The 17,180-nt window shown below is 34.1% G+C and overlaps 1 pseudogene; it reads left to right on the top strand.

Annotated features, from left to right (window-relative positions):
- Positions 1 to 17,180, top strand: part of LOC128171341 (uncharacterized) — a 30,022-nt pseudogene that overhangs the window by 6,982 nt on the left and 5,860 nt on the right.

Here is a 17,180-nt window from a genome sequence, read left to right as displayed (position 1 = left end):
ATGTTCAAGTCAGAGATGTCTTCTTCTTGGTCCTGTGAAAAATGAAGTTGGTGATGATTTTTCTGGATTAGTGCTTGAATTTCTTCGGATGCCGTTTTTTTTATTTCTTTGTATGCGTCAAGTTTTGTCTGCAGCTGTCTTATTTCTTCTCGGTTATTCTCTTGAATCGCGTGCATTTTGGGTCTGGTCGAATTTAATTTCTTTTGCATTTCATTGAACTGGGCAATCAATCCTAAAAGGTTGTCCTGTGAATTTTTAAGAGATTGTTTTGTTTGGGCAAGTTCGTGTTTGAGAACAGCCGAATAGTCCATCAAATTACGAAGGGCCGAATTTCTGATGTTGTAGAACAAAGTTCTTTCAGATGTTGTTTTTGTTGGGAATACTCTTGGATCCTGTATTTACCACGTACCTGGTTCGATTTTGATTTGTTTGCTCTGTGAAAGGTGCAGGTTCTGGCGAAGTGTTCATGCATGCGACATCTGAAGCAAGAGTTGTTGAACCAGGGTTCATATTGTTTGGAATTTGGGGAAAGGTCCAAGACATCCAAGCTGGCCGAAATCGATAAGTGTCCATAGTCGTTGGGGAACTCGCTTGCTGGTTAGGAACGGGATCTAGCTACTGCAAGGTATATGCAGCAGCCCGGGGCGTTGTTGTTACCCTTAGGATTCATCGACCAATTGTGACTGTGTTGATTTTACGGTGCTAGGGTATTCTTCTGAAACTGCATTCTTCGTGTGCAGTACGGACGGGTTGAGGGAATGATGCCGTAAAAGGAAGCTTGAGGCGCGTTGTGGTCCGTAAAATAAAAACGAAGGTTATGTATGCCGTAATCCCAAAGGTCCATCAATATGCAATTCCAGAGAAAAAGAACCAAGTGATGAATGATTCCGTATTCATTATCAAACGAGTTTAAAGGATGAACAATAACAAACAAATAAGGGACACAGACGGAAGTGGTCGGTAATCCGTCAGGCCTCTGAACTGAAGATTGATAAATACAATTCAAAATATATAAGAATCTAAACAATGAGTAAAAGTGACAATTTGATGACATCAAATGAATTGATTCACAGGTATTAGGTAATAAGATTAACTAAATGAGTCTTTGATGGCCAGGACATGAAAGGCATATAATTACACAATGTTGTTTCAAGAGATTAGAAGTTCTTGGGAGAAACATCTGTTTGATTTGTATTTACAATTAATACAGAGTCTGCCAGGTGTCAATGGCTAATTCACTTTGTAAACATTAAATTCGAAGAATGTATGACAAAATAAATGTTGTAGTTGAAAAGTAAAGTCCGAAATAAAGATAAATATATAATAGTCAATTTTGCACTGTGATACAAGTGTTTAAGTGCATTTAAAATGTTAAATGCTTTATTTTGTTGTTTGACCATACGCCAACAAAGTATCGTAGAGCAAGTCTTTTCCAGAATCCATCGTAATAACGTTGGTAGGAGGACACAATTTATATTTAACACAGATTTGCTTTGCTTCTTCTCTTTTATTGTCATCCCGGGGAATAACAAAAATATTCGTCATCGCAGAATTACTTAGGAAACTCTCCAGGTTTTGGAGATATCCCTATAAGATGTAGAAATAGTTTAAAACAGTTATTTTAGTTGTAACTATTAAAATATTTAAAACATATGATTGTTTTACAACTGAAAAAAACTTTAAAAGTTTATAGAAATGAAATTTAGTTTTAACGAAAATTACAAAAAGTGAGAAAAAAACTAAGGTATTTATTTGATAATTAAAAATGAAATAAGTCGTACCGTCTCTTCATCTAAATCTGCATCGCCCAGGTAACACAGAATAATGTCTTTTTTTGGATTAACTGTGCCGTTGAAATCTGCAATTAAGCAATATACCTGCTTTAAATTCATGTAAACCACCCAATCGGTTTATTTTATACTCTAATAAAAGCATGCAATCGAATAACTGATGATGTCTAAAATTCTTAAAAAGTTATGAAAAGAGGGTATGGGTTTATATAAGAATAAAGCGGGCTTTAAATTTTACAAAGAGACAATTTCCTTTAAATATATAACCTTTTTTTTTTTTTTTATATCGTATTACCAATAAGAGCTTCAGACTGGAAAAGTTCATATAATCTTTGTAAAAGACTATCATCACACCGATGTATTACTATCGCTTTAATTGTTGACTTCCGTTCCTTTACCAAACTGAGATTCACCTCAGATGTTCTAATGGATGTTCTAGAGAAGTCCATGTATCCTTGAAAAAAAAAATAATAGTGCTGATATAAGGCCATTTAAAAAAAAACCAACTATGTTTATAAAGGACACAACCGGGTTATGGGGCCATTTGATAACGTAACACATCCAACTGTCCCCCCCCCCCTTAGTAGAACGTAGAGTAATGGAATTTTTAATGGTTTTGTTGACTTTGTATGTTGGTGTTTACCATTCTTTCTGTCGAGAATGGCCCATCATGCGACAATAGTTTTGGCAACATAGACGGAAATATTAATGTGGTACCCGGAAGTTATTGCAGTAATTTGAATCAGTTATATGTATCCTTAATCCGGTGTTGTGAAGTCATTTACCCATATGATTAAAATATAAATGGGAGGTGGATCCCGAGCTGCAATTCCTTTTGTATTTTGGATTTGTATGCAAATTAGGATGGTTTTTGTAAGATATACATATCATAATTTACATTATTGATCTTGGCAGGGTTAATATTTCTGCATAATATTAAATTTTCCTTTGAAGTTCCGACTGCTTTAATCAAATGTGCGTAATCATTGCGCGGAAATGACGTTAAAGAAAATAAAACTTGATGACAGAACACTCCGTTAAATTTTATCTTGTGTAGGTAAATCTATAATGTGTCGAGGGGTCCGTTACCTAGTCAGTGTTACGGTCTGGGGGTTGAATATTAAATGATCAAACAATAATAATTTTCCTCTCTAAAATGATATCAAACAATAATAATTTTCCTCTCTAAAATGATTGGTGATTACAATTCGCCTACAAATACATACAAAATGGCCTTCCCTTACTTAGGGTAAAATCACAGAATGAATATGGTCAACCGGATCGAAACTTTATTAATACCACGGGATAAACACTATTTATGCCTTATTCAGGCGGTTGTGATTTCCCGCGGTACGCCCTAGCTATATAACCAACTCCAGAGGTCAATCCTCAGCAGAGGCAGTTACTGTGTTAACGCCCTATGAAGGACGGTCAGTGTACAACCTCTAACTAAAAGCGTACCCCTTCCCTAATACTACTAGAGTATCAGCGACGACTAAGCTAGGCTTAACTCCAAGAGAACAGCCTCTATAATAACCAACTAGTGGTCAAACACAATTGGTCCTATTCATATTAATGTGGTAAGCCTCTCTCTCAAGGCAACCAACCTACCAAAACTGACCTTAGTCTCGCAATTTTTCGCTCGGTCTTTCTTTTTGAAGACATCTAGGGAAATGAACGCTGCGACGCGCTCGTTAATATACCATCTGTGGGTCACGTAACAATTTCCGCTGGTTGCTAGGCGACAATACAAACACTGTCGTCATGTGTTGTACGCATGATTCAACATTACATAACATAAAATCGTTACAAATCTATTTTTAAAATGAAATAATGAATTCTTGGGATAAGATAAATTAGAAAGTGTTAAAATGTCATGATAACTTTTCAGCGTTTAATCATTTGAATTGATTGAACCTGCAAGTTGTTTGTGAATCTATCACAAGTTGTCTTCATTTACTTTCAACCCCTTCCTTTTGCCTGCTTGAATATTTAATAAGTAACAGGAAACAAGTTTTTATGATATCAAACGCTCTATTTGTAACTTTGCATTCACTATTTGTAGTATTTTCGACAGTTTCACTAAACAGTAAGTTTCTTTAATATGCTTTGGGGAATATTCATGGAACGTATCCGTTTAGTTTATTTTAAATACAAGTGCTTAAATATAAGTACTACAGTGACGAAATTTTCTTCAAAATAACACTGTTACTCGTTGTGACTTAGAATGAATCAATGTTGTTTAAACACAGGCAAACACATTCACTCATATATTTGAGACAAACATTGTGTCAAAAACGGGGCTACTTTTTAAAATAGTTAGATCAGTTTATTTCAGAAAATTACGTGAACTGTGTCAGAAGAGATTCATTGCTATTAGTTTTTTGGGAGTTGATTTTATTCAACTCCCCTATGCAGTTACTCTGGCGAACCGAAAGTGAAACAGTGTTTGGACCTAAGCACAAATAATCACCGCTGACAAGACGTATATCTTGAAAATAATAGATACATTTGGTGTACTGTATGCTTAACCACTGTTTTTCAAAAGAAACGTATCTATAAATACCTTGAAAATAGTCAGATTTTTTATAGTATGAACAATTTAAATGGGTTTTGTAGTTGCATTTATTCCTACACCAGAGTTAAATATAGTCTCGGTTAACCAGACGCTCGGCTGTCTCCGTAAATCTCCGACAAGCAGAGAGTCTCTCTTGGTTGTCGGATATTAAAGGAGACAGCCGAGCGTCTGGTTGAAAGAGACCTGAGTTCAATATTGCTTGGGTCCAGACGTGTACAATTTTAGAAACATTTCGATTACTGATAAACAGTTTGATGGAATTAATTTTATCTTTAAATATTACACAACATGATTCATACGGGTTTTCTCGAAATTCTTGTCGGAAAAGTTCGAGAATTCATATTATAAAAATGTGCGAAATTTAAATACAGATTAGAAAATACTTGCCAGGCAAAATAACATATCGTTAATTTTAAAATTAATAATAATCAATAAAATCAACTCCCGACAGTACCTCAGTACTTTGATTTTAGTATCCAATACACTCTTTCATTTAATATTCTACTTATGAGTAAATGCAATCATCAATCTGTGTACGTAATATCGTACATAAGTTGAAAAATATACATTCACATGGTATCTTCCAATAGTGCATGAACTGCTGTTCTGCGAAAGTTTTAAAAAGTAGACAATTTGTACACATAGCACAAACAAGATCTGTGAGACAGTGCTCACTAGTGATACCCCTGCTCTGATGTTAATATGCATAATAAGCAAAGTCCATATTAAGCAGGAAGTTGCATCCGATTGGAACAAAAAATTATCCAAGAATATGCCAGTCCTATACAAAAGGTGTGATAAAATTTCAAAAATCTGCAATAAAAAGTTGCTGAGAAATCTTTGACGAAAAGTCGTTAGAAAATTTAGGCTATAAATAATCAAATTCCTTATTTAGCAGGAATTTGGTGTCTGATTGAAACAAAAATATATCCCACGATATGGCATTCTTAACAGAAAGTGTTTAAAATTTAGAGCAACTGCATTAAATAGTTGCTGAAAAAATTGCGACAGGAATTTTTGTTACGTACAGATAGACAGACACACAATGGTAAAATTGTATACTCCCTTCTTTTTAGAAACTTGGGCACAATTGTGACAATTAAAATTCTCAAACCAAAATCCACCATAATTTCAGGGACAATATAAATTAACTGCTTGATGTTCTCTAGTTCATTATAGAACTGTATAAACATCAAGATCATCATTATTTACCTTTTTGATAGTCACTTTAAATAGGAATGAAAGAAGATACTGCTAATCATTTTAATATTTGTTGAATTTAAACACTAGTTTTAACTGAATTTGACATGATATACCTTATTTATAATCATATCAAATAGAAATTTTCCAAAATCTTCTTCTCATGAACCATAAAACCAGGAAAGCTGAAACTTGTGTGAAAGCATCCTAAGGTAGTTTAGATTAAAAGATGTGAAAATCATGACCCCCGGAGGTAGGGTGGGGCCACAATGGGGGGGGGGGGTCGAAGGTTTACATAGGAATATATAGAGTGAATCTTTAAAAATCTTCTTCTCAATAACTAATCGGCCAGCAGAGCTGAAACTTGTGTGGAAGCATTCTCAGGTAGTGTACATTCAAAGTTGTGAAAATCATGACGCCCGGGGGTAGGATGGGGCCACAATGGGGGATCGAAGTTTAACATAAGAATATATAGAGTAAATCTTTAAAAATCTTTTTTTCGGAAACTAATCAGCCAGAAAAGCTGAAACTTCTGTGGAACCATCCTCAGGTAGTGTAGATACAAAGTTGTTAAAATTATGACCCCCAGGGGTATGATGGGGCCACAATGGGGGGGGGGTCGAAGTTTAACATAGGAATATATAGAGTAAATCTTTAAAAGTCCTCTACTCAGAAACTAATCAGCCAGAAAAGCTGAAACTTGTGTGGTAGCATCCTCAGGTAGTGTAGATACAAAGTTGTTAAAATTATGACCCCCAGGGGTATGATGGGGCCACAATGGGGGGGGGGGTCGAAGTTTAACATAGGAATATATAGAGTAAATCTTTAAAAGTCCTCTACTCAGAAACTAATCAGCCAGAAAAGCTGAAACTTGTGTGGAAGCATCCTCAGGTAGTGTATATGTAATGTTGTGAAAATCATGACCCCCAGGGGTAGGATGGGGCCACAATGGGGGGCTGACGTTTAACATAAGAATATATAGAGTAAATCTTTAAAAATCTTCTTCTCAAAAACTAATCAGCCAGGAAAGCTGACACTTGTGTGGAAGCATCCTCAGGTAGTGTACATTCAAAGTTATTAAAATCATGATCCCTGGGGGTAGGATGGGGCCACAATGGGGGGGGGTCGAAGTTTAACATAGGAATATATATATATATATATATATATATATATATATATATATATATATATATATATATATATATATAGAGTAAATCTTTAAAAATCTTCTCCTCAGAAACTAATCAGCCAGAAAAGCTGGAACTTGTGTGGAAGCATCCTCAGGTAGTGTACATTCAAAGTTGTGAAAATCATGACCCCCGGGGGTAGGATGGGGCCACAATGGGGTGGAAGTTTAACATAAGAATATATAGAGTAAATCTTTAAAAATCTTTTCTTCTGAAACTAATCAGCCAGAAAAGCTGAAACTTGTGTGGAACCATCCTCAGGTAGTATAGATACAAAGTTGTGAAAATCATGACCCCCGGGAGTAAGATGGGGCCACAATGGGGGGGGGGGGTCGAACTTTAACATAGGAATATATAGAGTAAATCTTTTAAAATCTTCTCCTCAGAAACTAATCAGCCAGGAAAACTGAATCTTGTGTAGAACCATCCTCAGGTAGTGTAGATTCAATGTTGTGAAAATCATGACACCCTTGTGTAAGGTGGGGCCACAATGAGGGGTTGAAGTTTAACATCGGAATATATAGAGTAAATCTTTAAAAATCTTCTTCTCAAAAAATAATCAGCCAGAAAAGCTGACACTTGTGTGGAAGCATCCTCAGGTAGTGTAAATTCAAAGTTGTGAAAATCATGACCCCTGGGGATAGGATGGGGCCACAATAGGGGGGTCGAAGTTTAAAATATAAATAAATAGAGTAAATCTTTAAAAATCGTCTTCTCAGAAACTAATCAGCAAAATCATTATTTATAATTGTTAAGACTTTGGCCCTAGGACAATTCTTTGGGCTCACAAGAAGGTTCAGAGTGTGATGTAGGTTTATTGTTTTTTTTTGAGAATACGCCTGAGTAAGCCAATGTAAAAGCAAACTTGTCAGACAAAACACAGTTTAGGAGCAACATTTGTTAAAATCTAAACCCAAGAAGATAAAAATCACCTTGGAATACAAAAAAAGCCGACTTAATGTATGTTCTTTGCTGATAATGCACCCCTACTTGTTTGAGCTTGGTCCACATTACCGCTGTACTGGGCATGCTGTAGGATCATTGAGGTAAATAAAATACAACAGTTCTGAGTAAGAGAGATCGAAAAGAAGTCGGATCTCCCCATATTTTTGGAATACAAGCCCTAGAAACTTGTAGGTTTGAAATGGTGGGAAATCAAAAATCAGCCACTCATCACAGAACTACTTCTTTACGATTTTCTTTTGTTACTATTTGTATTAATACGTAAGCTGGGAAGGGGGGGGGGGGTGTTGGACCGAGTTAATCTATGACCAATACATTAAAGCTTAAAATAATGGTAGAATTACTGTTATTAAAAGTTTGCTCATACCGAAACTAAATCATTTATTCATTTCACTACCAAATCCAAAAAAAGAAACAATTTTATACCTTAATAATTTTTTTTTCTTTTTGAATTTCTGTGGAAATCTTAGATTGACAAAGTTAAGTGGTCAGTCATTACACAGGACTATTCATCAGGAGGGTTGAAATTGGTTGACATTAAATTTTTTTTATAATATCTCTCAATTGTTCATGGATAAAAAGGCTTACAAAATTACACAAACCATGGATGGATTTTTTATTTACCATTGTTGGAAATGAGTTTTTACAGAAATTGTTTGATTTCAGTGATAGTTTTGTAATAGGTAAACAATGATTTTTGGAAAGATGTGTGAAATTCATGGTTATGTTTTATTATTACCTATATTGATCACCCAAAGGCAAAAGATAATCTTTTAAATTCTCCGGTGTGGTACAATTTAAAAATACCCATAGCAAATAAATATGTTTTCATAAAAACCTGGTACAAGAATGGTGTAAAGGTCATACAAGATTTTTATGATGAAAATTGTAATGTTTTAAGTTATGAAGAATTTAAATGTAAATACAATGTCAAGAATATATGTATAATGCAATTCAACGATGTTAAATCAGCAATTTTTAAGTTTTTTAAAATGTCTAACATTGACAGGACTTCTGTGAAAAGAAAACTTAATCCATGTATACCATTTTTGTTCCAAACAATTATAGTCCATGAAAAGTGTACAAAAATTGTTTACAATGTTTTGAATGAAAATGTGGTTGTTCCAATTGCTGTAACTAGATGGAAAACATATTATAATGTTGACGATCTTACTGTATATAACATTTTAAAGATTTGTTTTAAAACTACCAAAGATTTAATGGCTTCAATTTAGAATTTTACACACAATTCTTTCAGTTAGATACTACCTTAAAAAATCAATATTAAAACTACTGTCACATGTTGGTTTTGTAAAAATAATGTGGAAACAATAATACATGTTTTTATTTTCTGTGAAAAAATACATACCCTGTGGAGTGAACTTAGTTTATACATTTAAAGAAAGACCTCTGAAAGAATTGGATTTAATATATCTAATATTATACTTGACCAACTTCCATTGTCATTTCATAACAAAGTAATTAATTTTATAATTCTGTATATGAAACAATATATTTTTTGTTGTCTTATGTCAAATAAGATTCCATGTTTGATTGGTTTCCTTTGTCACTTAAAATATTTTAAAAACTTATGGGATAGTTGGAAAGGTATCATGGCTGCTGATATTTGATATATTTTTATATACTGTACCATGAATATTTTTTTTTTCTTTTTTTTTCTATATTTAATTTTTTTCCCATGTAGGCAAGTAACCACAAAAAAATAAATTTCAGTGTTTATTCATCAGTGTGTATGTGTTGCATGTCTGTTTCTTTGAAAAAGAAATAAATTATAAAAAAAAAAAAGAAAATTTAAAACAATAAGAAAGACCATGACAACGAAAACAGCTGTTCATGTATCCAACATGTGTTTACATAACATTTGTAAATTAATAAATGTTGGTCCCAAAAATACAATGAACCGTTATTTTGTAAATCTAGCAATCATCTCCGCATTTGCTGCATGACTTTCTGTACCTGCATCTACGAGGTAGGTGAGGTTGGTCTCTATCAAAATGACAGTAGTATGGTTGCATTAAATGCTAGGGACAAAACAAGAGGTTGTAAATCATCTGTTGTCGATATAGCAGTTCTTCCCTACAAGATATATTCAGCATCTAAACTGCTGATTAATATTGTTCTATGAAACTTGTATTTGATATTTTACCAATTCTTTTACAGTCAGTTTAAGCATCTCTTTTACAACATACACCATAGCATAGCATAGCATTGAAATCTCATAGCATAGTATTGGAATCTCATAGCATAGCATTGGAATCTCATACCATAGCATACAATCTCATAGAATTGCATTCGTCATATCATACCATAGCATACCATAGCATAGCATACAACATTATTTTAACTCGGTTTTAAATGTTTTTATTTGAAAAAATAAATGTTTACATAATAGATTTGTTGTAAACTTTGGCTTCTTATTATTTCACTTCGAAATGTGTGGAACTCTTCTGTGTATGGAGGCGTTTTTGTTCAAATCTCATAGCATACCATACCATAGCATACCATACCATATCATTAAGCCCTTTATTTCAATTTCTCATAGCATAGCATACAAATCTCATAGCATACCATACAAATCTCATAGCATATCATTAAAATCGCATACCATGGCATAGCATTAAATTGTAAAAGATATGCATGAAATGACTGTACCTGGTTGCAGCAAGTCCTTTACCCGACAAAAATTTAGGTAATTACTTGGCTTTCGTTGGAATTGTTTTCAACATAATACTTATGAAAATATAAGATTTCGAAAGTACATTTGTCCTTATATAAATGGGTAGAGAATCGTGACAATTGTTAATTAGGATGATACACGAAATGGAACTCACCACCGTGAGCGAGGGGCTCTGTTGATACATTTTGTACCTGTGGGGTTGAAGTCATCTTAGACTGATTCTTGTCCAAAGCCAGCAATTTGCTTGGTCGTGGTGTATCAGGAAAGATTTGGCTGCTTCAATTCCTACTGCCTTTCCCTCTTATCACTGATGACGATGGATGTATGAGGACCACGCAGAAAATATATAAGCGAGGTTAAACCGGATGTTATTGGGAAAATTAAGACTGCGCATGAGCTAGCCTGGTCCCTGTGCGTAATGGGTAGCTCGGGGAACCAGGCAAGCACAGATTTATCTGAATCGGGATCGGAACCCCATGCTATATGCACATATAAGGACACATATAAGCACAAAAACAAGAGTGAAAATCTTGGTCACAGTTTCGCATTTTCATTCAATATCTGATGAAAAGTGCTACTAGTATTAAAGTGTCATATATCAATGAAATTGACATGAGCTCCTCTATCCACAAAATGAATGCAATAAATATTCAAGCAATTCATACCCCTCAAATAACCAGCCAAACCTCAGATTATCCCTTTACTTCAAAATTTTGACCGGGTCTTTCGTTCGGAACCGGGTCGTTAGTTCCAAACTTGCCCCACCACAGAAGTAGTTATTGTCTAGTCATACATAAATTTCTGTTTAAAATTGTTATTTTAACGATATAATAAAAAGTACTCATCTCAAAGACTTGAAGATTACAGGGGTTTTCCTTTTACCATGCCAAAAAAATGTATAAAGTTTGATAAAAATCCGTGCAAGGGTTTTCTTTCAAACTTGCTTCAATGCACATCAGCGATGCTATATCCTATCTCTTTCGCAACAAGTTGCGCGAAGGGATAAATATCCAATTATAAGGGATAAATATCCAATTATTTTGTCTAATTTCTTTGTAACAATATTTTTCTTTATAAGATTCAACTGATGATAATCCGTTTGATGTTGACTTTGATCAAAACGATGAGCGTTACTTTTACCTAACGTTGCTACTGTTCATTTTGTTTTGATAATAAAGTGTATTTAATAACTTAGCTTAACATGTAATATGCTACATAACAAATACACATTTCCCAAACACATGTGGTAAATGTCCTATCCAACAATCATATCTCACACATATGAATGAATTTCTTTGCCAATGCACATTTACTACAATCATGTAGTGAGTTACCTTGTCATTATACACTTACTTCACACGTAGTGAATTTCCTTGTCTTTATAAATTTACCTAAAAAATGTAGTAGGTTTCCTTTTCAATATACATTGATCACACACAGGTAAAAAAAAAGCAGGTTATCAGTTATCATCATTACCTTGCAATAAAACATCTATACGCATGCTTACTTTCAGATATGGAGAGTAAACTTCAATATCAATAAGTTAAGTAAAGAGGTAGGTTATGTATAGTGGGATCGAGTTTAAGAAATCAAGATTAGATTTACGTAGTAATTAAGAACAAAAAATGGTACACAAGATTCTTCTTGAGACATCATGAACTTGAGAAGATAGTAGTTCTAGCTACCAAGAGTTACTTTTTATATAAAAGAAAGATTTCTCGCCCATAACATGTTTTCAGTTTCATTGCAATATACATTTTAAAACATATTCAGTGGGTTTCATTGCAAATGTTTATTTATAAAACAATTATTTTGATTGATGTATTGACTAAATATTACATGTAAGATAAAAAAAAAAGCTTTTAGTGATAACCCTTCAAATAAGATTTGAAAATATGTTTGTGTAATAAATATTTAACAAAATTATATTAATTTCATTTATTTTAAAAGAAAACAGAAAAACCGAGACTGAGAACAAATTAAAAGGAGCTAGAAACATTAGGACAGAGATCGAGAGCAGGGGATTACAAATTAAAAACAGAGTTATATATTGAGGACAAGGGATGAAAGGTTGGGAGCAAGATAGAGGTAAAGAGCAAGGAAACACCAGCAGACAAAGATTGAGAGCAGGTGATCGGTAGTTTGAAACCAAGAGGTAGACAATTGGGTAGAACATTAACCTTGTATCAATTACAATTGTTTCAGACATAAATTAAAGTACAGAACAGCTTTAGCTGTTTATATACTTAGTTATGAAGTAGTCAGTCATTGTTATAAAGTAGAAAGCCATTGTTAATATCATTAATTGATGCATGCTATGATACTTCTCACGCTTTATGAGAAGAAAGAAACCGATAAATGTTTTCATACATACAATGTGTGCCTAACTGTAAAACCTTGAATAAATCAAGATTATCTTTGTTTTTATTTTTAGGAGAACAGCAATAAGAAAATCAGTATTAAGAGCACTAGGTAAGTAACTAAGTTCTGATATCTTATTAAATAGAACATCTGTATTTTTGCCAAGTTCCATTAATTCTAAACCTTTTAAGTTAAATTTTTAGTGAATGTTGTTATAATATGATCAGTTACGTACGAAATATCGGTTGTTTGTGTTTCTAGTTTGTGGCAATAAATCATTGAAGTTAAACACATGGTTTTCCATTTCTTTGTGTACCATAAATAATTACAGAAATGTTAGAACACCTGTCTGATGATGATCTTGCTTATATAGCTGAGAGCAATAATTATAATAGTGGCAGAGATGACGATTATTTCCCATCTCAACTGAATCAGGTATATTCCTTGATCATAATTTATTGCTGTATTTTCTTACACAAATTTTACTTAATTTTGTATAATGTAGAACACAAACACTTACATATTTTCTTCTTTTTCAGAAAAAAAAAACGCTGAACTTAAAACAAACACAAAACAAAAACAGATATACACGAGTTTTAGATTGTATTTAAATCAACTTATCTCTTGTACCCTTTTAAGCTCATGCTTAATACAGTTATTTACATGATACATGTATATAAGGTTAATTTCAATGTTATGTATCGATGTTCGTTGAATACCAATGTTTGTGGATTTCGCTTTAAGTTGATCCACGAAATTAAGTGTTCATTGAAATGCAATTTCTATTAATAATTTGTATTGATGGGGTCATTGGCCACGAATTTATGTATCCTTGAAAACGTGATTTTGACTTTATCCACGAAATGGATACTCTTGAATACTAATGAAACCACAGTATATTGTTTTGTAAATGATTCTAATGAAGTCACTAAAATTACACATATCAATGACAGTGAAAAAGAGGAAGACTAGCATTTCTCAGTCAGTCAATAGTTTCCAATGTTACAGGGGACAGAGAAGGCGATACATGTTATGAATCGACAAAGACTTTACAGTAATAAAAGCGGCATGTCTTTCTTTTCTATGAAAAGATTATTGCAAGATATGTGTCACTAAAGCACCGTGAGGAACTTTAGGTAGCCAACGTTCATATTTTGTCCCAAAATAAAGTAAAGAACGAAGAAGCTTTTGGTGAGACAATTGCCAAAGTTCCATCACAATAACTCTGTTATTGATAAATGAAAAGGTATAATCATTCCAAAATACAGGAAAAGTACACATCTACTTCCGACACCAAAGACTAGGTGCCGTATTACTACTCTATAAATTTTTTCAAACAAACAGAGCATATTTCCAGATCTTATAAACATTCCAGAGTTGTTTTGCCTATAAAAGTGGAAAGTAATACACTATTTTTTGCAACAAATATTTCAAATATATGTCGGGTGCCCACCGTCCAACCTGTCAACGGTGCAATCCAGTACACCTAGACATTCTGACCTCAAACTTGCATTTTATTACCACTTTTTTTATAATGTATTTACAATAAGACACTGTATATTCTGTACACTGCAAGTTCCATAATCTGACGGGTTTTTTTTCGTCAAAGTACTTTACACAGTGTACATACACAGTAATTACCTGTTGACTATGTCACATAGATGTGCTGTAAGGACAAAGGGAACGGTCGTTTTAGAGAGTAGTTAATTACACTTTCTAGCTTGAAGATTAGTAACTAGTGGGTTAATGTGTAGTATTTTGTGTATATAATGTTATTCATTACTATTGTGTTTCTTAAGGTAAACGTTTATAGAGATGATTTACACTGTGCATGGTATTACAGTTTCGTGTAATAACAGAAAGCTAAGCACAGAGAGGTCATCAAATCTACTCCATACAATACCCGAAGGTCCAAGACAAGGTAATCTTTGAGTATATACATTTTGAGCTTTTGAAGGACAGCACTTGCCAGTTTCTATTGGTGAAAGTAACTAGTATTGCATGTATTACATGTATTACAATTAAGGTCAATTGTTTAACTAAGGTGATAACTACAGTGAAACTTTTTAAAACTAACACCCAAGAAATCAGGCACTCTGCAAATCAGCTGGTAAGTCCGTGCTAGCGCTCTCAGCTCTTATTTAACCTAAAAGACTACCATCCTCTTAAATGAAGCCATTTTTCGGTTAAAAACTGGTCGTGGAATGTTTCATGGTAACGGAATTTAAAGAAGTGCTAACATGACTTTGTTTATTCAATGTAATAGGCTTTGCAGAAGAAAAACGACTAATAAAACTCTAATAATTGAGGTCGACAAGAGGGGACACACGAGGTAACCTGATTTTTTAAAGGATAAATCACACAGTTTTTCTTTTGAAATAACATAAATGATTTAAAAAAAATAAAGAAACCTTTTTTGCAGTTGGTTTAAATATATTTCTCCAGGACCTATTAACATTGTAGTAAGTGTATCCTGATCGATGATCAGAGATTGATACATATGTTCATGTAGCAATATTTGGATAGAAATATTTTGAAAGTTCATAGATAGTTTGAGTTTTTTGTGTAGCTTAGGTATGCGTAAAGATTTCCTTTCCTCAGCAATGTTCGATAAAGCAAGATTTTTTTTTCGTTCCATAGGGAATGTGCATTAACCTAGTGGTGTTTAGATTACATGAATGTTTACATTAAAGTCTGTGGCTTAGTGGTATCAAGGAGGTCACTAAGGTTCTGAATATGAAGAGTGGGGGTTTGAGCCCTTAACACACAGTAAAATACCTTTAATTAGATTTACAACTTTTCATCTTTTTTCCATCCAACCTATAAAAATATTTACACAACTTTAGAATGCTTGGATACAATGATTTTTTTCAAGTGGAGATAATTAGAAATTAATGAAAATTTCGAGATATTTTCAAAAATCTTCTTCTCAAGAACCTGAAAGCCAGGAAAGCTGAAAATGTGTGGAAGCATCCTCAGGTAGTGTAGATTCAAAGTTATGAAATTCATGACCCCCGGGGGTAGGGTGGGGCCACAGGTGGAGGGGTCGATGTTTTATATAGGAATATATAGAGTAAATCTTTAAAAATCTTCTTCTCAGAAACTAATCAGCCAGGAAAGCTAGCATCCTCATGTAGTGTAAATTTAAAGTTGTGAAAATTATGACCCTTGGGGGTAGGGTGGGGCCACAATGGGGGGTCGAAGTTTTACATAGGAAAATATTGAGTAAATCTTGAAAAATCTTCTTCTCAGAAACTAATCAGCTAGGAAAGCTGAAACTTGTGTGGAAGCATCCTCAGGTAATGTAGATTCAAAGTTGTGAAAATCATGACCTTCGGGGGTAGAGTAGGCCACAATGGTTGGCGGGGTCGAAGTTTTACTTAGTAATATATAGAGTAAATCTTTAAAAATCTTTTTCTCAGAAACTAATCAGCCAGGAAAGCTGACAGTAGTTTGGTTGCGTCCTCATGTAGTGTAGATTCAGAGTTGAGAAAATCATGACCCCGGGGGTAGGGTGAGGCCACAATGGGGGTCGAAGTTATTAATAGGAATATATAGAGTAAATCTTTAAAAATCTTCTTCTCAGAAACTAATCAGCCAGGAAAGCTGAAACTTGTGTGGAAGCATCCTCAGGTAATGTAGATTCAAAGTTGTGAAAATCATGATCCCCAGGGGTAGAGTGGGCCTTAATTGGGGGGGGGGGGGGGGGTCGAAGTTTTACTTAGTAATATATAGAGTAAATCTTTAAAAATCTTATTCTCAGAAACTAATCAGCCAGGAAAAATGGGACTTGTGTGGAAGTATTCTCAGGTAGTTTAGATTATAAGTTGTGAAAATCATGACCCTTGGGGGTAGGGTGGGGCCACAATGGGGGGTCGAAGTTATAAATAGGAATATATAGAGTAAATCTTTAGAAATCTTCCTCTCAAAAACTAATGAGCCAGGAAAGCTGACAGTAGTGTGGAACCATCCTCAGGTAGTGTAGATTCAAGTTTTTGAAAATCATGACCCCCGGATGTAAGGTGGGGCCACAATGGGGGCTCGAAGTTTTACAAAGGAATATATAGAGTAAATCTTTAAAAATCTTATCCTCAGACACTTATCAGCCAGGAAAGCTGAAACTTGTGTGGTAGCATCTTCAAGAAGTGTAGATTCACAGTTGTGAAATTCATGACCCCTGGATGTAGGGTAGGGCCACAATGGGGGGGGGGGGATCGAAGTTTTACTTAGGAATATATAGAGTAAATCTTTAAAAATCTTCGTCTAAAAAACTAATCAGCCAGGAAAGATGGGACTTGTGTGGAAGCATCCTCAGGTAGTGTAGATTCAAGGTTGTGAAATTCATGACCCCGGGGGTAGAGTGGGGCCACAATGGGGGGTCAAAGTTTGACATAGGAATATAT

The sequence above is a fragment of the Crassostrea angulata genome, chromosome 2 (assembly GCF_025612915.1).
Source record: "Crassostrea angulata isolate pt1a10 chromosome 2, ASM2561291v2, whole genome shotgun sequence".
NCBI classification, from domain to species: domain Eukaryota; kingdom Metazoa; phylum Mollusca; class Bivalvia; order Ostreida; family Ostreidae; genus Magallana; species Magallana angulata.
Note: the sequence above shows the minus strand (reverse complement) of the source record. Positions and strands in the feature narration are given on the sequence as shown.